We start from the raw sequence: 12,564 nt of genomic DNA on the forward strand, positions 1-12,564 counted from the left end.
GCATTTCTCAGCACATGGAACTCTGTTACAAACACAACCAACTTGTGTGGGAAAGTTCTTACGTGAGCTAATGATTTGCACATTTCCTGAATAGCCCCAGTATGATGGCACTAGGCTAACTCCAGGAACCTGTCATTTCACAGTGGCAGTAAGGGACAAAGACATACATTAACTGCACATAAACAACTGGGCGTTAAACAGTCTGAAAAAGTGTGACTCGTGGCAAGAGCCAGGCGTAGTTAATCAAGAAAAGATTTCTTGGGCTTCCCTGGTGGTGCAGTGGTTGGGAGTCCGCCTGCCGATGCGGGGGACGCGGGTTCGTGCCCCGGTCTGGGAGCATCCCGCATGCCGCGGAGCGGCTGGGCCCGTGAGCCATGGCTGCTGGGCCTGCGCGTCCGGAGCCTGTGTTCCGCAATGGGAGAGTCCACAACAGTGAGAGGCAAAAAAAGAAAAAAGAAAAAGAAAAAAAAAAGAAAAGTTTTCTTATTGCAATGCAAATCGTCAAAGATTCAATATGGAGGGACTTCCCTGGTGGTGCAGTGGTTAAGAATCCGCCTCCCAGTGCAGGGGACACGGATTCAAGCCCTGGTCCGGGAAGATCCCACATGCTGTGTGCCACAGCTACTGAGCCTGCACTCTAGAGACTGTGCGCCACAACTACTGAAGCCCGGGCACCTAGAGCCCGTGCTCCGCAACAGGAGAAGCTACTGCAATTAGAAGCCCGCGCACCACAATGAAGAGTAGCCCCCGCTCGCCGCAACTAGAGAAAGCCCGCACGCAGCAATGAAGTTTGTGAGTCAAATAAAAGATTGACGGTGAAAACTTGGATTTTGGACAAAGAATATGAACTTCATCTTTAATATACTTTATTTTAGATGGCAAAGGTTTCCCAGGTGGGAATACCATGTAAAGGGGGAGAAACAAAAATTCAATTATAACATTAATGCTCAGGGCTGGATACAGAAATGTGAGATATAGCTATATATTAAATTTTTTTTAATGCTCCAAATACCTGAATTCCTATATCCTGTAAAAATATAGATTGTCAAAGCTTAACTTGGTCAAATAGAGAAAAAGTATTTTGGTCAAAATATACTTTATTTTATACCGGTAGCTTTTAAAAAATGGAAAATAATACAAGCCTTCCCGACACTCATCTGATACTAAGGAATCATCCTCAAGGTTATCAGAAATCACCTACAGCTCCATGAGGCTAATGTTACTCTTTATGGGACATAAAGCTGCTTTAGCACCAGGCTTATTGCAGAAGGCAGCTTGAAAAGACATATTTGCCCTGCTTAAGCCCTTAAAAACTTACAAAAGTAGCAAGTGCATCTCATCTGGCTCTACTGAAATAACATCCCTGCAAAGGAAAAGCATTTCAGCGAGGCTGAAAAACAAAGGCCTCTCCAGAGATCTGGTCTCTCTTTGCAGAAAAGACTTTTTGTCAAAGCTCTCGGGGAGTTTTATGTAGAACCAGATGGGGCAGATTTTTCCTTTTATTGTCTTCACCTCTAATTGATGGGTATTCAGAGAGAGCCTGACTCATAAAGTGCACGAAACCATCTTCATCCACTCTCCCTTCAGTTCTTTCCAAGAGGTTTGTTTTCCAGAAGTTTACCCCATAACAAGAGTGGAATCAACGCAATTAAATTGAACAAATCACTGTGCAAATCACCACCTCTAATTTCTACAATGAGCCTCCTCTTAAAATCCATGAAGGCTTTTATTGCAGTCTACTTTTCTCCATGGAATTCAAATCGCTGCAAATTCGTGCAAGTTTAGATAAGTTGGAGACAAATCAGCCTTTGGGATCAACGAGTGAAATAACTCTTAAAATCCAACCTTTATCCCCAAATCCTACCTCTGGGGACAAACATTGCCAACGTCAATGTACATTCTCTCTAGTACTGGACGGAGTGGCCTGGTTTGCACTTCCCCTCAATCTCATTGTTAAACACAACCCGTAAAGGAGGTATAATTATCAAAGAAACTTACAAGGGAACACAGAAATACGTATAAATAGTAAATGTGGTCTGTGCCCAGCTCATCTCCCTACGGCACTTGACACTGCAGTACATGTCGAAGATGTCCTATTGCTCTCGGCCCCTGCATGGAAGACTAAATGAAAGTGCTAGGAAACTAAGGGTGGGATGGAGTTGGCAGATACGGAGTTGTCCATTTTCACTGTCCCTTGCTTGGATAATTCTGGAACCTGACAGATCTCCAGTGTTTATTGACATGATTCCTCTGCAGCCCAGTGGCAAATCGCTCCGTAAACATACTTCTCACTCCCCTGTCAATGCTTTCTGGAATTACCACCCAGACAAACACTTGCGTTTAAAGTGTGCTCTGCGGTAAACTAACAGAGGTTATTACACCGTAAGTCCAGAGCAGCTTACAGGAGGAACAGATCAGGGAATGCAGAGCTTGTCCCACCCCTAGCAACTCCCCTGAAAGTGGAATTCTAAACAGGTAAGAAGCAATCCAGAATGCAATAGTGGATGAGTATATGTGCCCTCAAATTAACTTTCTCCCTTATCACCAAAGAGGATTTAGATGGGCAAAGCTATGAACTTACTTTACCCATTCCTTCCTTTAATCCAGGTGTCATAGGTAATCAAAAGCAGGCCATGGGGCTTCCCTGGTGGCGCAGTGGTTGAGAGTCCGCCTGCCGATGCAGGGGACACGGGTTCGTGCCCCGGTCCGGGAAGATCCCATATAAACGGAGCGGCTGGGCCCATGAGCCATGGCCGCTGAGCCTGCGCGTCCGGAGCCTGTGCTCCGCAACGGGAGAGGCCACAACAGTGAGAGGCCCGCGTACCGCAAAAAAAAAAAAAAAAAAAAAAAGCAGGCCATGAGTGTGTTTTCATACAAATCAAAGCCAAACCAAGTGTTTTGCATAATAGTACCTTAAAGAAGATATTTTCTTTGGGACACAGTGTAAACTTTAGGTTTGATCCTCAAATCACCGTATCTTCCCGGAACCTCCCTCATTTACCAACTTTCATAGAAACTCGTTTGTAAATAAGAGAATTCGAAATTTGAAACCGTAATATTAGTTACCATTTTATATTTGCATAACTCAAGCAAAATTTATGTCAAGTGTAGGCTAATACCTTTAACCAGTATCAAAGAAAACGTTCAAAGTCTATAAACTTCATCAGAAATTAATAGGAAACTAGAAATATATATAAAGGAAAGTCTTCCTTAGACAGGTGAGTTTTTTGAGTATTGTTTTCCATCACCATCTGGAGATTTACCATTTATCAAGAAAATCAGACTGTCTCGTAGCTTCTCATGGATAGAACGGACAGTGAGTAATTTGGGTCCTAACGCCTGATCACGTGATTGTCCGTCTACAACAGACACGGACGCCTCTGGCTGTGGCCTCCCCTTCCAACTGCTTCCCCTCTGGCTGAACTTCACAATCAAAGTGAAATGTGTCTGCTTAACTTAATACCTGCTTTGCTCAATTCATTTATCATTGTTTGGCTGATTTCCCTCCAAGTGGCAGGTATCTGGGCGTAACTATTTTCTATTCCATGTGTAATACGTAGCCCTGGGTAACTTTCATCACGGATGGCGTTAAGCCATGTGAAATGATGGACTGTTTTCCTTCACATTACCTTCCTCCAGGTAAACTACTCTGTAGGTTAGTAACCGGTTTTCCTTGATTTATTTTTGAAGGTTACTCCATATTCCTCTACACAGGACTTTGCGATGAATTATGCATGCTATTAAGGTCCAACACCCAGCAAAGGATGTGGACTGTAATTTCTCCTCTTGTAATTTACATCATACCACCATTAATGACTTAAGCTTCTAAATTTTTCATTCAGAAGATACAGCTTGATACTCAGATGGGAGATTTCGAAACTACCTAATAACATTGCAGTTGAGTACTGTTAATTTTGCTCCAAAATTGATATTTCCATATGTTTTCATTATAACCCTGATATACAAACCAGGACATAAACATGTAGGACATTATCCCAAAATGTAAAATCTACAATATGAGCACTGCCTAGCGCTTTTCTATCTGAAGCAATAAAGTGAGAATACGAAGAGAGAGAGAGAGAGAGATGAATGGAAGAAGAAAAAAGAGATAAGAAGAACCTAAATGCTAGAGATGTTAGTTTTAATTACCCTAAGTCGCCCTGTTTTGTTCATCAAGCACATCTAAATAACATTTTGTGAAACGTTTATCTCCTTTATTGCTTCAATGAATTTTGTTTTAGCCTGTACCTGTCCTTTTCCATGTTTCTCTTCTGTCTATGTAATTTTCTCCTTTAGTTATTAAAATCATAACCTAAGAGAACAGGAAGGGCTTGGAGATCCCCAATCCAGCGGTTCTCAAAGTGTGATCCTCTGACCAGCAGTATTAGTGTCACACGGCCCCCATCCAGGACCTACCGAATTAGAAACTGTCAGGGTGGGACCCAACCATCTGTTGTAGCCAGTCCTTCAGGGCATTTTGATGTCTGCTCCAGTTTGAGGCTTCCCAAAACTACCTCCCAGGCACTGCCTCACGCCCTCTCCGCTCATCTTACAGCAGCAATGGCTTGCTAGACGATGGCTTCCTACAGGTGTCATCTGGCAACACCCTGCCTTACTAAGTTTTCACTTTGCTCCTGGTCTCCAGCCATCTGGGGTGCCCTCAAAGATTAGCTTGTCCCCATATTCCCACAACCTATTATGCACAGGTAGGGGTGATTAATGCCCCACTGAGAAGCCTTTGATCAGTGGGATGAGAGCTGACAGATGAATGTTTCTGAATCCACCTGTTGGGTGGAAATTCTGAGGCATGTTCTAAACAGCTCAAAGAGAGACCTTGTACTGGCCCACCCTCTGTCTTTGTTTTACATCCCTGCCTGTTACTCTTCTTCTCTTCACTTTCCAAAGATAAGCTGCCTGCACATAAGCAGGGTAGAGGAGATCTAGCCTTCTAAGAAGCACACTCTTATTTTAAAGAAGAAAGGACTAAGTATCACGGGTGCTCCTGTTTAGGTGAGCCAACCAAGAAGGGTGAGAAAAGTCCTCTGGAGAGAGAAGGGAATCCTGTGGTTTCCATTTAAAATCACAGGGATTTGAGTTGCTTGTATTTTCGCTGGTTTTTTCCCTTCTCTCAAAAAAAGAGTGAGGTTTAAAGTGAGATCTGCATTCCTCAATAAAGCAAACAGAGAGGGGATATAACTCCAAGTACATCCAGTCTGTAGCAATTATTGGAATCTCTATAAAAAGAGATGAGTATTTCCACATTTCACCTGGGAGTAGGGAGTTTTAGTAACTAGGTGGTACAACTTGTGACTCATTGGTTCCATGAAGCGTTAACTTCCATACACGTGTCTTTGTGTATGTGTGGTGGGTGGACAATCTAGTCTTTTCTGTCCTAAAAAAGAAAGTGAATTCCAGTAAAACTTAACCAGGAACAGAAGAAGTTGATGCAAACCTTGCTATTAACTTAATGCATCACAAAATGACTTCACCTAAGTGTGTTTTGTACCTATTGTCTAACATCTGTAGTATGATAGGAAGTTTCTTAGAGAAGGAAATATTTTTCTTTTCTGAAAATTACTTTGCCCTCAATCATGAATATTGCTTTAAAATTCATATTTACATTCTGTTCTATAAGTTAGTTTTCTAAATACTTTTTCAACCCACACATAATGCAAATGTTTTAAAACCACTGCATTGAAAAGCACTACATTCAAATCCATAAGATAGTTCCACTACGGTAATATTCTATTATGCTGCTTTATTTTTTTCTTTTTAATATTTATATACATACATTGAAAAATATACACAGTATCTGGAAGAATCATTTTTAAATGACATGTTTGTTTTGGCAACATATTTGAGTGAAATAATTGCGTAAGATGCATTATTTTAGTCATTCATTTGTATGAAGACAAGAAGAGCGTTTGGAACAAAGTATTTTTAAATCAATTGTCCATAAATTATGCATTTCCAATAAGTCCAAATTTTCTCCTTTTTTCCATCTTTTTCATGGAAAATATTCCGCCTTTTACAATATATTCCTTAAAGTAGCAGAATTAAAGGATGTGAAATTATAATTTCAAAGTTGCAGGAAAATATGATCATTTAAAGGTTTAATTAATTTCTTATTTTTTAAATTATTTCCTTCTCTTAGAGCAGGAGTCCCCAAGCCCCGGGGCCATGGACGGTGCCGGTCCGCGCCTGTTAGGAGCTGGGCCACACAGCAGGAAGTGAGCGGCGGGCAAGCGAGCCAAGCTTCACCTGCCGCTCCCCACGGCTCCCCACTGCTCGCATTACTGCCTGAACCATCCCCCACTCCCCGTTCGTGGAAAAACTGTCTTCCACGAAACCAGTCCTTGGTGCCAAAAAAGGCTGGGGACCGCTGTCTTAGAGGGCTTCACAATTAATTTTTAATTTAAGTGATATTCTTTGGAGTCATTGCCTGAAGATTATAAAGTGTCCTTTCTCTGTTGTATAGCCACTAAGTAAATATTTGGAAATTTTACTGAGCCTCTACCATCAAAAAAGTTGGGTATCACTATTGACATTTAGGAAATAAATGAGGCTGGTTGTAGAAGGCTTTATGCAGACAGAATTAAAACATTACTTTCTCATTTTCCAGGCTAGAGATACTCCCTTTAAGACCAGCTGGAGGTGTCAGTATGACTCTTGTATATTTTACAGAAGTCAGTTTGATACAGAAGCCAAGTTGACACAGAAGTCAATTATACACACACACACACACACAAATGTGTATGAATGTGTATCCCTTATTACTTACAAAGGCTATTTATGAAAGTTTACTTCTGTAACAAGACAAATCTGAGTTCCTTTGTTGCTATAGACAACGTTATAAAATGAATCCTGTCATTTCGGCAAACACTATAATGTTACTTTAAGACTTTAGCTAAAGGTATAGACGTGGTACATCCATACAACGGAATAATACTGAACTGTAAGAAAGGAAGGGACTCTGGATTTATGCCATAACGTAGATAAATCTTAAATGCATTTTTCTAAGTGAAAGACATCAAACCCAAATGGCTACATACTGTATGATACCATTCATGTGACATTCTAGAAAACACAAACTGTCTGGAAGGTAAGCAGATTTGGATATGAGCTTGCCAACAGTTGGTTGTGGGGAAGGGGATATCTACGAAGTGACTACAAAGGGATTTTAGGGTGATGAAACGGTTCTATGCTACTCTGTTGGTAGACACACAACCTTAAGCATTTCTACACCACCAAGAATGAACTTAACCATATGCAAACATTTATTTTATTTTTTACAGTTTACTGATATATAGTTGATACCCAAAGAACTGCACATATCTGTATACAATCTGATGAGTCTAGACATATGCAAACACCCATGATACCATCACCATAATCAAGGAAGTAGACATATCCAACACCTCCCTTAACTTTAAAAAAAAAATCAACCTGAGGACTACCCTGGCAGTCCAGTGGTTAAGACTCCGCACTTCCACTGGCAGGGGGCAGGGGTTCGATCCCCGGTCGGGGATCTAGATTCCGCATGCCATGCGTGGAGCGGCAAAAAAATATATAAAATTTTAAAGTTTAAAAAATTAAAAAATCAACCTGGATATCAGGGGATCCCAAAATGGAATGCAGATGGTGACAAATGAATCTAACTACACGTAGTAAACAGAATTCTAAAACTGTTCCTGGACTTCCTACCCTAATCCCTGGGACTGGGAATATGATGAGATCTCACACCCATGACTATGTTATGTTATATGTCAAATGGGATTTTTCAAATGTAATTAAAATTACTAAGCAGTTGACTTCCAGTTAATCAAAAGACAGATTTTTCGGATGGTCTAACGTAATCACATGAGCGATTTCAAAGAAGGAAGTTTTCTCCAGTTGGTAACACAAGTTATATTCTAGGCAGAGGAGAGATTCCAGGCTGACTTTGAAGCAATGGATCATTGCTGGCTTTGAAGTCTGAGGGAGCTACATCCAAGGACCAGAAAGCAACTTCTAGGAGCTGAAAGTGACCCCAGCCGAAAGCCAGCAAGGAAGTGAAGACTTCAGTCTTACAGCTGCAAGAAACTGATATCTGCCAAGAATCGCAATGGGCCTGGAAGCGGGTTCTTCCACAGAACTTCCAGACAAGAGCCCAGCATCCTGACGGCTGCCTTGTGAGACCTTAAGCAGAGAGCCTGGTGCAGCCCACCTGCACCGGCTGACCTACCCAACTGCGAGCTAACAAACGCATATTCTTTTGCAGCCGCTCGCCTGTGGTGACAGAAAACTGATACACTGACTTACAAATGTATGGCACGTCCTCACTGGAGACGGTGGGGAAAAATGAGCTGACCTACGTGACTTTGGAAACCAGTATTCTGATTGGCTGCTGAAGATTAAAGACAAAAAGAACTACACTCAAACACTGTGCTCTAATGGGTACGTTTTGTTTCTCACAGGAATACAGGCCTAGCCATTCTGAAACTACTTTATATGCATACTAGGATTAAACAAGTAAATAACTTGTACGTTGTAGGAGTCAGGTTTCTCACTATCCCAGGAAGAGGTTACGGAAAAGCAAGGCGAAAGGCTAGAATGTGGATGAGAGTATAAAGTCATATTTATAGATAAGACACAAATAAAAATAGGTGTGTATGTATACATGAGTTAGTATACATTGATTTCCTAGCTCTGTTCACCAAGGAAGCCTAATCAGTGATGCCCCAGTAGCAACAGTGAACACACCTGGTGCCCAAATCTTAATTTCTAAATACCATATTCCAATAAAAGGAGGCAGGGCCCTTTGGAGAAATGGCTGATTTTTAACTGGGTCAGGAAAAAGACACACTGAGACTGAAATATCTTATAGTGCCAGGAAAGAAGGAAGTGCTTAATAAAAAAAACAAGAGAAAAACAAAAAAGAATGGAGGCATATCACAAGGAACAGGGGTCGACTGAAAGAGCCCACAATGGACAAAGCTGGGAAAAACCTTAGCAGTAAATACTGACAGTATTGGACTATAGCCCAAATAATAAAAGAAATATCCATGAGTCTGTACCGATTAATAAATGATTGAATAAATAAATAAACAGGGGAAAAGAGACCATCTTTGTCACAGAAGAATTCCGGATCATAAACGTAGAGGCAATGAAGGACGTGCAAAATCACCATTAGCACGAACTGGGGCAGGCAAAAATCCATGGAAGAATGCTAAAATTGGGGGTAAAATTTTCAGGAGAAGCAGAGCACATGCACGGCCTCCAAGCGTCTCCAACAGAACATTTATTAATCACTGGAGCAGTTTTAACCTAAATCCACAAAATCTCTGAAGCTCCTCTGCCCAGGAGGTACACCTTGATCACGTTCCCCATGGCCGTCGGCTGGACTTAGTGAGCTGCTGCTAAGACACAGGTTATGGAAAGGGAAAGAGGAGTGGAGAAAACTAGCAGGTACCCCTTTAACCAGGTGATCACGGTAATGATCTTTACTTCACTGACACTGACCTCAAAGACCCTGGCTTTACTTTTCACACTGAGCTATCCTTTAATAAAAACAAAGTAAGGAAGGACATTCTGGCTCTACCACTTTTTGAGCTACTAACTGTGATGATTAATTTTCTGTGTCACCTTGACTGAGCTCAGGGATGCCCAGATCCTGGAAAAACATCATTTCTGGCTGTGCCTGGGTTGGGGTTGCTGGATGAGGTTAGCATCTGGGTCAGTAGACTGAGTAAAGAGATCCAGCCCTCATCGATGTGGGCTGGCAGCATCCTATCCACTGAGGGCCTGAATGGAACAAAAAGGAGAAGGAAGGGCAAATCCTCCCTCTTCTTGAGCTGGGGACATCCTCCTTCTCCTGCTTGGACATCAGAGCTCCTGGTTCTCTGGCCTTTGAACTCAGACTGAGTTACACCACTGGCTTTCCTGGGTCTCCAGCCCACAGAGAACAGACGGTGGGCCTTCTCAGTCTCTATAAGCGCGTGAAGCACGTGAGCCAGGTCCTATAATCAATCAGTCAATCTCTCTCTATATATATATTTCTATATGTATATATATGTATGTGTATATATGTATGTATATATGTACATACACACACACACTCATATCCTATTGGTTCTGTTTCTTCAGAGAACCCTTATCTTCACATACTGCCTTGTGTGGTCTTCATCTTCATACATGCATATAGATTTAGATCCTAGACAAAGAGACCCACAGCCTGAGTCTGTGGAATCAGAGACATCTTGCAATTATTGTGGAAACATATGTGTATGGGCATATTTTTTCTGAAAAGAAATTTCATTCCTTCTCAATCCAGGTATCAGATACCCTCAAAATGTTAAAAAACAAAAACAAAAACAAAAACAAAAACAAAAAAAATGGCTGGTCTTGAGGACAGCCATTTTTTTGCTTATCTTTGTAGAAAATCTAGTGTTTCTGTAAAGGAAATACTTGATGCTTAAGTGGAATAAATGAATAAATAAATGAAAGATATAAAGTATTTAAATTACTTGGCCTTTACTGAAAATAATGATTCTACCTGGATTTGAGAAACAAATGATTCTCCAATTTTCAGTTACTAGTCAAGCCAATATGATAGTAGCTACTACCATTTATAGGCAATTCATTTATAGGCAATTCATTTATAGTTCAATATAGAATTTTCTTATGTATAGTTTTATCCTCATAATAAAGTAGGCATGTGTCCCCGTTTATCCCTGCTGTCCTAGCATATTGTTTCATCCTGTCTGGTTTGGTACTTGTCCCGGATTTTTCATATTTTAATAAGGTATTACTTTAATACTTGCACCCACATGAGCTAAGCTGGATTTGCTAGAGCAACACGGTGTCCTTTCAGCTTCTGCCAGAGCCTGCAAACGAAATGTCTGAGTCACAGATGCAGAAAAATAGAGGGCTTACTGAAACATGTGATCCAATCTGGACGGCAACTGGCTGTAACCTCTCCTTTCCAAAGCACTTTTCAGACACAAGGTAATTAACACCTCCCTCTCAAGGACAGTGTGCAGGGCACTCGTTGATAAAATGAAGTGCTCCAGAGCAAGGGCAGCTAGGGACAGTGATCCCATCAGGTCTTGGGCAGTAACACGAGCTCCTGCTGGCCCCTTGGTGTGGTGGTTTGCACCACTGCTTGTGGGAGCACAAGGCAGACAGGGGAGTGGGGAGCATGGGGAATTACAGGTTAGGTATTTACAAGTTAGGTTACATGAAATAAGTGTGCAAAGACCTAACAGTCTGATACTCGTGCTACAGAGGTTTTGTCATTGGTTGTATGTGTAAGTCTGCTTTATTTCATTTATGTATGTTAATGCTCTTTTCTTTTGTTTTGAAATAAACCTTCGACACAAATGAGCTCCAAAATCGTGTTAACTATTTTAAATCTGGAGAGTTGATGTCAAATGAATACAGTGTCTAGATCTCACCAACCAAAGGAAAACCAGAAAACACAGATTTGCTGGAAAGACACCAGCATCTATTTCAAGGTCAGTTGCTATTTTAAGAAGACAGCGCCAAAGTCGTCAATCCTCATTCAGCAGCAAAGTACCCAACTTTTCACTGAGATCAAGGAACTGTCCTCCTAAATTAACTTTGCTTAATTTGATTCCAAATATTTTCTGTACACACAAAAAGTAAAACGACTACTTTTAATATGTTAGCTCCATTTGTAAAATAATAATAATAACATCAACAACACCTCAAAAGTTAAATGATACCATTTTACATCAGGACCGTCACACATTTTAAATACAAAATTATGTGTTAACACATTTCAGTAAGTGTTCCATGTTTCCATCCAGTTACTGGAATCCAATTTAAGCTTTGGGAAGTTTATTTGATGGAAGGTAAAACGTCCATTGTCATTGTAGGTGCTGTAAAAAATTCAGTACGATTCTATTTTGAAGAAAATATGACTGATTTTGTAGTGGTAACTCAGAAGTTTTGGTCGCCCACAGTATCTTGGTAAAGGTTACGTTCTTAATAGATTAAGAAATCTATAGATTAGAAATGTATTTACACTTGGCATTTATCACATTTCATATCAACCATTTCATTAATGTACTTAACTTTGGCAAATACGTCACATCAAATGGGCGACCTAATAAGCTGCAGCTTCGGAAGCTTTGGAGACTTGGAACCTGGTATTATTGAAATAAAGTCTGCAAAGAGAATAGTAATGATACTGACTCTTAAAAAATAAAGGGAAGACCCAAACTTCCAGATGAGAGCTAAATTGGCATATAAAATTTAGTTTTGTACTTCTGTAACAGTGTTTTAGAATATCCCAAGTTCCTATTTATTACTGGATAAATATTATATTCTATGTTAGAACTATACTGAAAAAGGCTACAATTAGGGAGAACATATACATTTGATGAAACAGTCAAAATAATTATTAATAGAAACAACTTAAGTTTTGCTTGTAAACATATTCGACAAAGAAAAGTACTTTACGTGCAGGCAAAAAGCTAGTGCCCATCAAAATATTTATATGTCTCAATGTGAAACAAACTTGAGAATATTCTCTATTTAGCAGAATTTGCCCTGATTTTA

This window comes from Globicephala melas, chromosome 19 (assembly GCF_963455315.2).
Source record: "Globicephala melas chromosome 19, mGloMel1.2, whole genome shotgun sequence".
NCBI classification, from domain to species: Eukaryota; Metazoa; Chordata; class Mammalia; order Artiodactyla; family Delphinidae; genus Globicephala; species Globicephala melas.